Raw genomic sequence first — 12038 nt, 5'->3', positions numbered from 1 at the left:
GGGATTGAGCTGAAACCAGCAGTCCGACATCCTCTGAGGGGTCCCAGATTGTGAGAGGGTGCAGGTCAGGCTGAGGGACCCCAATGGTGCATGAATCCGTGCACCAGGCCTCTGGTATATATATCCTGCTTCCCCCAAAATATGACAGTGTCTTATATTAATTTTTTTCTCCCAAAGTTGTGCTAGATCTTATTTTCAGGGGATGTCTTATCTTTCCATGCACTAGTCTTATTTTCGGAGGATGTCTTATTTTTGGGGAAACACAGTATATATAAAAGCCTAAGCAACCATCTGACCATCTGACCATCTGACCATTAGCTATGACATGCAATGGTCACCAGGGAGCAGGCGCTCTGACTGGTAGCTATGATGTGCACTGACCTCAAAGGGGCAGAAGCTCATGCAGAAGCTGCTGAGCTGCAGTGTCTTGGCAGCTGTGGTTCTTGGGTAATGCACCCAGAAACAGACAGGAGGGAGCTTGATTCCCGGGAGGATCACCCAAGAACTACACTCTTGCAATCAGGACTACTTGAGGGATATTAGAGAGCTGGTTTTGGCCCAATCCTTACAGGCCAGGCTAAAGGACCCCACTGGTGCATGAATCTGTGGCCCGGGCCTCTAGTATTGTATAATTTCAGAGAGGGAGAGAGAGATAGAAACATTCATTATGAGAGATAATCATTAATTGGATGCCTTCTGTGTGTCCCCACTGGGGACTGAGCACACAACCTTGGCATGTGACCTGACCAGGAATCGAATTGTAACCTCCTGGTTCATAGGTGGATACTCAACCACTCGGCCATGCCTGCTGGTCAAGGGTAATTTTTTTTTTTTTTAATTTTGGAGGAAATACTTTCCATTAATCATTATTCTCCTATTTTCCTATCCTTACTGGATTTTCTCTTATCTCAAAAATCTGTTCTCAATTGGTTTTAGTAAATTTGTTTAGAAACAATGACCTGGAAGACCCACCACAAATCTTTCATAAGGCAAGCAAAGCAGAACCTGCAAAAAAAGAAACAGCAAAAAATTATAGAGAGGACTCATAAATGAATATCTCAAAAATGATCATGCCACAAAAATATTCCCTTAGAAAGGGCACTTCTCTATTGAATTATTTGCTATTTGAAAAATTCAACTTAAAAATGCAGAGTATGGTCTGGAAGGCAGATATCATTAGGAAGATGAATGAGTATAATCTTTTCTCTCTCCACCTTAAATCATTGGAAAGCAAAAAGCAATGCATCAGTTTAGAAGTATGAGCCAAAAATGACCTCTGAAATTTACTTCTTTGCATAGGAGAATTGCCTACAAAGTCAAGTTACTAGTAAATTTAGAATTATAAGATTAAATTTAGAATAACAGAGGTTAGCATTTGCTTTTGGAATTTAACTTAGTTGTTTAATTCAAATCCAACAACATACTAACATATTAAATTAATTATTTCTCCCCATGTACCTATATAATTCATCTACATAGTTTCTTATTAAATTTTAAAATAGAAACCTTATTTGAAGTTAAGTGAATTCAATTCTGATTTTAACACTATTATTGTATATGTCTGTTTTATGGTACATAATGTCTAAAAATAGCATATTTTCTAAACACCAGTAAATACTTTTCTAATTACAATATTTGTAAAAAAAAAAAAAATATATATATATATATATATATATATATATATATATATATATATTTCTAAAAAATGATTATTCTAATACTCACTAACATAAAACTTTCTCCATGTAAATATTATTTGGCCTAAGAGACATAACTTTTAATTCTTTTTTCTTTTCAACTCACTGTTTTATATTTTTAGATAATATAGTTTTAATTTTGTTATTCATTTGCTTAGTTATATATTGTTGCCTATTGTTATATTATCAAAAGATATAGTAATACATATGAACATATTTATTTACTTTTTAAATCTTTATTGTTGAAAATATTACATATGTCCTCTCTTCCCTCTAATTAATTCCTTATGTTTTAAAGATAACTCACAATTCATGTAGTGAAGGCATCAGAGTTAACGAATTTTCTAGATTTAATATTTCAGGCCTATTTGATTTTCCTCAAAAGACCAATGCTCATATTTTAACTATATGTTTTGCTGTCTCATGTAAATCACTGAAAAATCTTATACACTTCTTTTTTAAGTTTTAGGTATAAGCAAATTATAGTAAACTAGAACTTACCCACATCATGTTCTTACTTAATACTTATTGAATAACCTGCTGCTTTCAAAAAAGTACTTTAGGTATGTTATGTTGGAGAAATAATGATAAATCAGACATTGAACCATTATAATAGTGCATATAAAATAATACAAATGTATAAAGAGCTGACATAAGTGTCCAAAGAAGTCTAGTATTAGATTTGATCATTTGGAAGTAAGAAAAAGAAGAATCTTTTACATGTACAGATTTTATTGATCCAAGACCAAGAAAATAGAAAGAAGTGTACATGAAAGAGCAAGTTTTGATTAAATGAAGTCTTTGTAAAAAAGTGGCAATAGAACATGACAGTATTAGGTTTTGAAAAGCAATTCTCCTATGCAAAGAAGTAAATTTCAGAGGTCATTTTTGGCTCATACTTCTAAACTGATGCATTGCTTTTTGCTTTCCAAACCTAATAATACTGTCATTTTAAAAGACAGTATTAGGTTTTGATCATAGAACTACCTAAGGCCAACTTGAGGATTTAGGGCTCTTATATAGAAGAAGGTGAGGATTTTGTTGAAAGATTTGATCAACATAGTGACACATCCATAAATAACATGATTAATCTGTCAGATAACCATAAGATTAATTGAGAAAAGGAGAGTTTGTGAAGCAAATAAACTAGTTCTTCATCCAAAATTCATTTAATACCAACTATCTACAAAGTACTTCTAAGTACTACAGAATTAAGATAAAAATCTTGTTTTAAAAGTTATGAAGCAATGAGGAGACAAGTTGGGCATTAAAATAAAACCATAGGGGATAAGAAATCAACCAAAGGAGTTACGTGCATGCACATGAGCATAACCAATGGACACAGACAAGCGGTGGCGGGAAGGTGAGGGCATGCGCTGGGGGTGGGAGTGGGTGTGGAGAGGTCAAGGGGGGCAGAAGGAAACATGTAATACTTTAAATAATAAGGAATTTAAATTAAAATAAAATGACAGTTCAAGCAGCATTAAAATCAAACAAATATATAGGAGTAAATAAGAATTAGAAATATTAAACTTTTGCTTCAATGTTCCAGAAATTAATAAAGTCAGAAGTATAATTTTGTGATCAAGAGCATGGATCCTGGATTCAGTCAGCTGGGATGTAGAGTTGGTTCCAACTGCTTCTGGTTGTGTGACTTTAGGCCACTTAATGTCTTTGTGACTAGGTATTTTATCTATTAAATGGAGAAGATGTAGTTAAAATCTATTCCATGTGTTATATGTGAGAATTAATGAGATAAATGTGGAAAACACTTAGAAAAATGTCTACTATATATTACTCTAAAAAATGTTGGCAGAAATGAAATCAGAGTTGACCTGGGAGCTAAGAATGCTGAAAAGGGGCATTTAACTCATAATTATTTGAAGGTAGAATTTAGCTACAAGGTAGACATTATGAAGACATTTGATCTGTGATGAACATGGATCAAGAAATACAGACCTAGAAGAGAATGAGAGTAGAGGCAAAGCTGTATCAGAGTTCTACTGAATTTTGCAAAGAACATGACACTATTGCATTTGTTAAAAATATGAAATGCCATGATTTCATTTATAATTGAAAAGAGATCCTCTATAATGTGTGCAATTTAAATAAATGATAGATGAGAAGCCATTGCAGTCACTGGGGCTGAAACTGCAGTAATTCATGTGAAGATGGTGTAAATATAAAATACAGGATGTTCAGTGGGGTGAAAGACGGGGCAGGGATACCAAGGATCTTCTAGGGAGCCCCTTCGGAACATGAACAAATTGAAATGAAGGAGGAGTAGAGAATAACTCCAAAGTTTCCAGCCGGTAGGTATGGATGAATTAAAAAAATAACAGATCCTAGCAGTATATGTGGAAGAGAATATCAAGAAAGAATGTTGAGTATTTCAGGGATGAGTACACACAGAATAAAATTATGCTAGAATATGAAGGTGGACTGCCTGATGAAGATGGGAGCTAAATATAAATACAATTTGTTAGTGATCCACAAGTCAATAGCTTAGGCCATAATATTTGCTTATATTTCTATAGTAACACAGATGAAAGGAACACCTCCCGAAATGACTGGTTTAAATATATCTATTAAAAATATGTGCTAAACTTTTTTCCATTTATTAATATAATAAGGTGAAACTATTAAAATTCATTGGAACTGCCTTTCCCTTTATTTTATTGAAGCATTTAAAAGTAATACATAGAAACAATACACAGGCAAAAATTACATAAAAGATAGTTTATGTATATAAAAGCCTATATGACCATCTATATATATAAAAGCCTAAGCGGCCAAACTACTGAATGACCAGTCAACTGGTTTCTGTGACACACAGTAACCACCAGGGGGCAGATGCTCAATGCAGAAGCTTCCTCCTGGTGGTCAGTGTGCTCCCATAGCCAACCTCCCTCAGTCCCTTCCCCCAGCTGGCCAACCTCTCTCGGCCCCTCTCCCCAGACAGCCAACCACCCGTGACCCCTCCCCCTGGCCAGCAGACCTCCCATGGCCCCAACTGGCAAAGCTATATCAGAGTTCTACTAAATTTCGCAAAGCATATGACACTACTGCATTTGTTAAAAATATGAAGCGCGTCTGTGAAGCACTGTGACCTCTCAGTGGCTACCTGGGGGTGATAGGGACAGAGGTGCAGTGAGAATGCAGGGTATCCGCTGAGCTCACTCTCACTCCTCTTGCTACCCGCCCCTGGGACGCTAGGGTTCGGGTGCCAGGGAAGCCCTCATGCTGAGGTGCCAGGGTCGGCAAGGAGCCCACCCTGCACCCACGTGGCCTCTTTCAGGTGAGCCGGGCCACCACTACTTGGACCGCAGGGGTCAGTTGGGCTCCCTGTGCGTTCCCACAGGAGCGGGTTTGTGAGGCGAGCTGGCTGCGCTCACCTCATCTGTGCATAGGGACTTGGGTGCTGTGACTCAGGTAGACGGGGCTTGGGCTCAAGTGCTGCCCAGGGCCCAGAGGTAAACTGGGACCTGCCCTTCCAAGATGTTCACACAATCGCCAGCCAGGCCTCAGGACCACACCCATGCACAAATTTTGTGCACCAGGCCTCTAGTATTATAATAATTATGTATGGTACCAGGTAATGGAAATATTAGGGGGACTGTATAAACTATATAATTGTATAAACACTATGCTATACACTTGAAACTGATACAAAATAACAGTGAATGTAAATTATAATAATAAAAAAAAGAGCAAATAAAAGCCATACACCTCTAGGGAAAGCACCCAGAAAATTAGAAATTTCTTATTATTGGAAAAAAGGCAGAACAATTTAGAAAGCACCTGAGCACCAGAGATACAGAACCAAAAATGAGGCTGAACCAGGAAAAAAGAGCCCTCTGTCTCCTACTACTGTGCCAGTGAAGCAAAGTAACAAGAAATAAGTATCTATGTTTTTACTTTAACTCTTGTATTTGGCCCGTTCCTATTGTTTCCTACTCTGTGAAATCCTCTCTCTTCAAGGAGCATGTTATCCACCTTTTCTAGTAGCATTGACGGAATTGTTTTTTAAAAATTCCTTAACTTGTAAGTTCACAATCTGAGTCATCTCTGAATCTTCTGTTGAATACTTTGTTTCTTACAGTTTTTAAAATATTTTATTACATTTTTGTATAATAAAAATGTATTTTTTAATCGCATGTCAGACACAGTGTGTACAATGACGGAGACTGAGGGAGAGAGTATTTGTGACTGGAAGTGGGTGTGCTTTTTCTCTCCCTACTGGGCCATTAGTGGGGAAGATGAATGAATATTGTCAGGAATTGTGCACAATTTGGGTACTGTTTTTGCTGTAAATGCTTTCAGTTCACTATCAGCCTCAAATATTTCTAGTATTTTTGTGTGCAAGAAAAAAAGAAAAAGAATTTGGACTTCTACCTTACGCCATGTACAAAAATTCACAAACATTAAAGGTCATATATGGTATGATCTTACTTATATACAAAATATCCCAACTAGATAAATCCATAGAGACAGAATGCAGATTGGTGGTTTTGAGGGCCTAGGAGAGGGGAACTAGGGATAAACTGTTTAATAGGTAATGGGTTTATCTTGGAATGATAGAAATATTTTAAAATTAGAGGTGTTGGTGAACATACTAAATTGTTCACTTTAAAATAGCTTATTTTATGTGAACTTCACCTTAATAAATTATTTAAAAATAGCTGCTAACTGCAGACGCTCAACTTCCCAAGATGCTTACCATTGGGCAAAACTAACTTGCATCCATGGAGATTTAAAAATGACTCAGTGCTCATGTTTTCCTGGGAATGTTCACAAGATTGGTTTCCTTTCTTCCCTTTGGGGGTGGTGAGAGCAGGAAGAGGCTGTTAATGAGCTGAAATAAAGTCTAGCTAGGGAGAAATATTTTGTATGAGGTTTTGGCTCTGGTATCTACAAAAAGAATAATCATATAATCAATAAAGATGATTATAATTTCAAAAATGTTTATTATTTACCCAGCTCTTATAACTGCAGTTTCCTTTTCTAAATTGCTTTATTTTTCTCTTGAATAACAACTCATATTACTTTGGACTTGTTTAGGTTTAGCTTGCTACTTCTTCCCCCTAATATTTCTTCTCTGTAGTGCTTGATCTTTAATCCATTTTTCCTCATGTTAAGATTCTAATAACGAAAACTATTCTTATTTTATTTCTCAATTGATATAAACATTATAAATGTCACAGCATACTGGGAGTACCTTTAATATCATGGTATTTCTGGTCAACAAATATCCAAGTAATTCAAACATCTAATGAACATCAGATTTTGACATAAGGTCACTCTGATAAAGTGATTGAACAAAACATTATCTACTTTCTCCACCATGTTTAGAAATGTCAATTACAGTTCCTACCATATCACCATTTGTTATTAATTCTTCCCTTTTAACTCTAATACTTTTTATTAGATTCCATTTGATCAAGGATGTCTGTGTATTTTTACAACATACAATGGGGTAACACATATCTCTCTCTTCCATGTTTATCTTTTCAAATAACCTATGTTAGTTTAAGCCTTATTTTCATGTCAAAAGGGCTATTCCACTAAACCTGGTTATGATTTAGTCATAATTAAAGCCAAAAGTTAACTTTTAATGTCTCCTTTAACACACAAACTGAAAACGAATCATGAACTCTTCTGTAGGGAGATGTGGATAAGAAAGACATTTATACCAAGGAAAAGAGGAGAAATTAAGTTGTGAGAATACATCCTGGTATTTGAATTTCTAGGGAAATTATGTCCATTCTAACCAGTAAGAAAGTGGAAAGTGTATGAGATAAGTAAAAGCCACTTTCAAAAACAGTTAAAAAGAAGACTGTTTTACTGTGTGTTTTTTTTTAAATCATTTTGTATATCTTTTAATTTTATAAATTGTCTTTTAATTTTACAAGTGAGTTAGTATAGTGTGTCCAGAGTCCGAAAGACCTTGCTCCTACCTCCTGTAGTAAACTTTTCTTAGTCACTTAGCTCTCATAAGACTTAGAAATTTTGAAAATTAAAAATAGGATATTGCTTATGAAATGCTTAATGCCTTGGCATGGTATGCACATAATAAACATTATTATTATGTAATGACATAACATGTTAATACCTAAACTATGAAGATAGGTAAAAAGCCTGATTGTTAATTAATTGCATGAATTTGAAACTATTACTTTTTAAAATTCCTTTTATTTTAATTTTTTATTGTTGATAGAATTACAGATGTGCCCTATTTTGTGGTTAAAATACACATACTCTAAAGTTTGCTATTTTAACAATTTGAAGTGGCACTAAGTACATTAATATTGTTATACAACCATCACTACCATCTATCCTCAGAATTCTTTTCATCTTTCAAACTAAAATTCTGTGCCCATTAAACAGTAATGTCCCATGACTCCCTCTATCCAACTCTAGCCATCTTTCTTTCTTTGTAGAAATAAATCTCCCCTTTATTCTCCACTCTCCATCCCTAGGTAACCATCATTCTATTCTGTTACTATGCGTTTGGCATAAAAAAAATCCAAATGTAAGTGATATCTTGCAATATTTGTCTTCCTATGTGTGATATTATTTCACTTAACATAATGTCCTCCAGGTCCATCCATGCTGCCAAAAATGGCTGGATTTACTTCCTTTATAAAGTGGGATAATATTCCATTGTGTACATATATTTCCTTTTTCCATTCATCCATTGATGGACACTTCATTTCTTTTTTATACCTAGCTTGCTATGATTCATGCTGCAATGAACATGGAGGTATAGATAGCTCATTGACACAGTGATTTTATTTTCTTTGTATGTATACCCAGCAGTGTTATTTCTGGATTGTATGTTAGTTTTATTTCTAATTAAAAACAAAAACAAAACTCTCATAGTCTTCCATAATGGCTGCACCAATTTATATCCCCACCAACAGTGTACAGGGATTCCCTTTGTGCCATGTCTTTCCCAGTACTTGTAATCCTTTGACTTTTTGATAATAGCTATACTAATAGATGTGAGGTGATATTTCACTGTGATTTTGATTTGCATTTCCATGATGCAATTAATAATGTTGAGAATCTTTGCATAAACCTGTTGGTCATTGTATGTCTTCTATGGAAATTATGTTTAGATTTTTACACGTTTTAAAACAAGGTTATTTGTTGAGTTGTGTGAGTTCTCTATATATTTTTAACATTAATCCCTTGTCAGATATATAATTTGCACATATTTCTTCTCATATAATTTTGTTGATTGCTTCCTTTGGTAGGCTGGAACTTTTTAATTTAATATAGTCCCACTTGTTTATTTTTGCTATTGTTGCTTGTGCTTATGGTATAATATCCAAAATCCCTGGCCTGCACTAGTCCCCAGGAGATTTCTCTCTTTGTTCTAGAAGTTTTATAGTTTTGGGTCTTATGTTTGATTCTTTAATCTGATTAAATATGATTTTTATGTATGGTTTAAGGCACGGGGCCACTTTAACTTTTTTGCATGCAGATATCCAGTTTTCCCAGCACTATTTATTAAAGAACCTCTCCTTTCCCCAATGTATTCTTGGTACTTTTGTCCAAAATTAGTTGACTATAAATACTTTGGTTTATTTATGTATTTTCTATGCCTCCAGGTTTGTTCTTCTTGCTCAAGATTGCTTTATATTTTTTTACTTTATTTTTATTAAATTGGACTATTACAGATGTCCCCTTATGCCCACTTCCACTCACCCTCTCATTTCCTCTGGCCATCACCACCACACTTTTGATTTTGTCTATGGGTTGTGCATATATGTTCTTTTGCTAATCCCTCCCCCTTAGCTTTCATGGATCTGTTTTAGTTCCATATAAATTTTAGGACTGCCTTTTCTATTTCTGTGAAAAAATTTCACTTGAATTTTAAATGGAATTGCATTGAATCTGTAGACTGTTTTAGGTAATATGACCATTTTAACAATATTATTACAATCTGTAAACAAGATATATCTGTCCATTTATTTGTTTCTTTTTCAATTTCTTTCATCACATTTTCAGTGTAGAAACCTTTTACTTTTTGTTTAAATTTATTACTCTATATGCTATTCTTTTTGATGCTATTATAAATGAAATTAAAACTTTCCCCCCCTAAATTTCCATTGATTTTTAGAAAGCATGGAAGAGAGAGGAAAAGACAGAGTGAAATATTGATGTGAGAGAAACACATTGATTGGTTGCCTCCTGCACATGCCCTGACCAGAGCTGGGGGCGGAGCCTTCAATTAAGGTACATACCCTGGACTGGAATCAAACCCAAGACTCTTCAGTCTGCAGGCAGATTCTATCCAATGAGCTGAACTGGCGAGGGTGAAACTGTTTTTTAAATTTTTTGTTAAACAGTTCATTGTTAAGTGTATACAAACACAACTGATTTTTGTGTGTTGTTTTTGTATCCGACAGCCCTACTGAATTTGTTTTTTTAGTTTTAATAGTTTTACTGGTGAAGTCTCTCAGGCTTTATATATATAAGATAATGCAAATAAAGAAACTTTACTTCTTCCTTTCTCATTTGGATGCTATCTGAATTATTATTTTTGACACTATTACAGATTGCCCTCTGTGTTCCCGCTCTTAGAGAAAAAGCTCTGAGCTTTTCACTACTGACTATAATCTACTTATACTTTTGTCACATACAGAATTTTTTATGTTAAGGCACACTACAAAACATGGAAATTATAGACCAATATTCTCAATGAACATATAAAACCCTCAACAAAATACAGTACATTCAAAGAATCAAGTAGGATTTATTCTGGAATGCAAGAGTGGTTCAACAAACACAAATCAATAAATGTGATATACCATATTAAACAGAATGAAAAAAAAAAAACACCACACATATTTCCCAGAAGATGTACAAAGAGCATTTGTCAAAATGCAATATCCTTTGATGATAAAAAAATTTTCAACAAATTGAGTATAGAAGAACTGTACCTCAACATAATAATGCAACTTTTAAATAACCACAAAAACATTACTAGCAAGTTTTTTATTAATTAATATATAGAATATGTGCAATCAAGTCCATGGCTTTAATTTTTAAAAACTATTCTTACTGATTTCAGAGAGGGAAGGAAAAAGAGAGAGAAAGATAGAGATAGAAATATCAATGACGAGAGAGAATCATCGATCAGCTGCCTCCTGTATGCCCCACTCTGGGAATGAAACTTGCAACCCCGGCATATGCTCTGACTAGGAATCAGATCCTGACCTTCTGGTTTATAGGTTGATGCTCAACCACTGAACCACACTGGCTGGGAGAGTCCACTAGTTTTAAAAACAGCAGATGCTTTAACTGTCAGTATTTAGCTCACTATATTGTCAAAAATAGATACTTATTAAACACTTTTTTTTAAGTGAGTTAATCTGAGATGGCATAGGATGCTACATATAATATAAATTATTTTATAAAAGTTTGTGAATAAATGACCTCTTATTATCACTTCTATTGTGTCCTATACTCAGTATAGGATGCAGTAAAGAAAGGAAGCATATGCAGTTTAAGAAGAATAAGTTTAACCAGAAAAAGGAGGAAGAATGAGGAAAAATCTGGAAGGCACAGCAAAATACAGGCAAGGTTGCTACAGGATTATTGAGAGGTTTCCTAACTATAGAAACAGATTAGAGAGAGTTGAGCCAAAATGCTTTGCGATTCAAAAGAATTAAGTTTTTAGAAAAACAATTAGAAATAACTGTTTATGTAAAAAAGGAAAAAAAAAGAACTTGGACAAACTCACTGTTGGCATAATTAAAGATATAAATTCAAGTGCGCCATTATCATATATATATGTTCAAACCAGTTCATGTACTTCTAAATCTGGACATCCAAGGTAAGTATAAAATCAGTTCAATTGATCATAATGCTTATCCTTCTTATACCAGGATTTATGCTAGCATCTGAGAACAGATACGTAGAGAGAGATATGTAGAGATATACTAATATGTAAAGAGCCAGGGGAACCTCATGACCAAAACAACTGGTTGGACGACTGAACAGCAGACTGTGTGGGGAGACTAGGCTGGCAGGGGTTTAGTAAAGGATGACCAAATGACTGAACAGCAGGCTGCATGGTACAGCCAGGACAGCAGGGGGGTTAGTGAGGGACGACCAAAAGACTAAACAGCAGGCTGTCAGGGGGGCAGTTGGGGCAACTGGGCTGGCGGGTTTGGATGTGAGTTGGATGTCCAAATGCCAGTTTAGGCTTGGGGATCAGACCTAAATGACATTTGGACATCCCCTGAGGGGTCCCGGATTGAAGAGGGTACAGGCTGGCTGAGGGGACCTCCCACTCCCGTGCACAAAATTCATGCACTGGGCCTCTAG

The sequence above is a fragment of the Pipistrellus kuhlii genome, unplaced genomic scaffold, assembly GCF_014108245.1.
Source record: "Pipistrellus kuhlii isolate mPipKuh1 unplaced genomic scaffold, mPipKuh1.p scaffold_m20_p_4, whole genome shotgun sequence".
NCBI lineage: Eukaryota > Metazoa > Chordata > Mammalia > Chiroptera > Vespertilionidae > Pipistrellus > Pipistrellus kuhlii.
The sequence above is the reverse complement of the archived record's forward strand: the minus strand, read 5'-3'. Positions refer to the sequence as shown.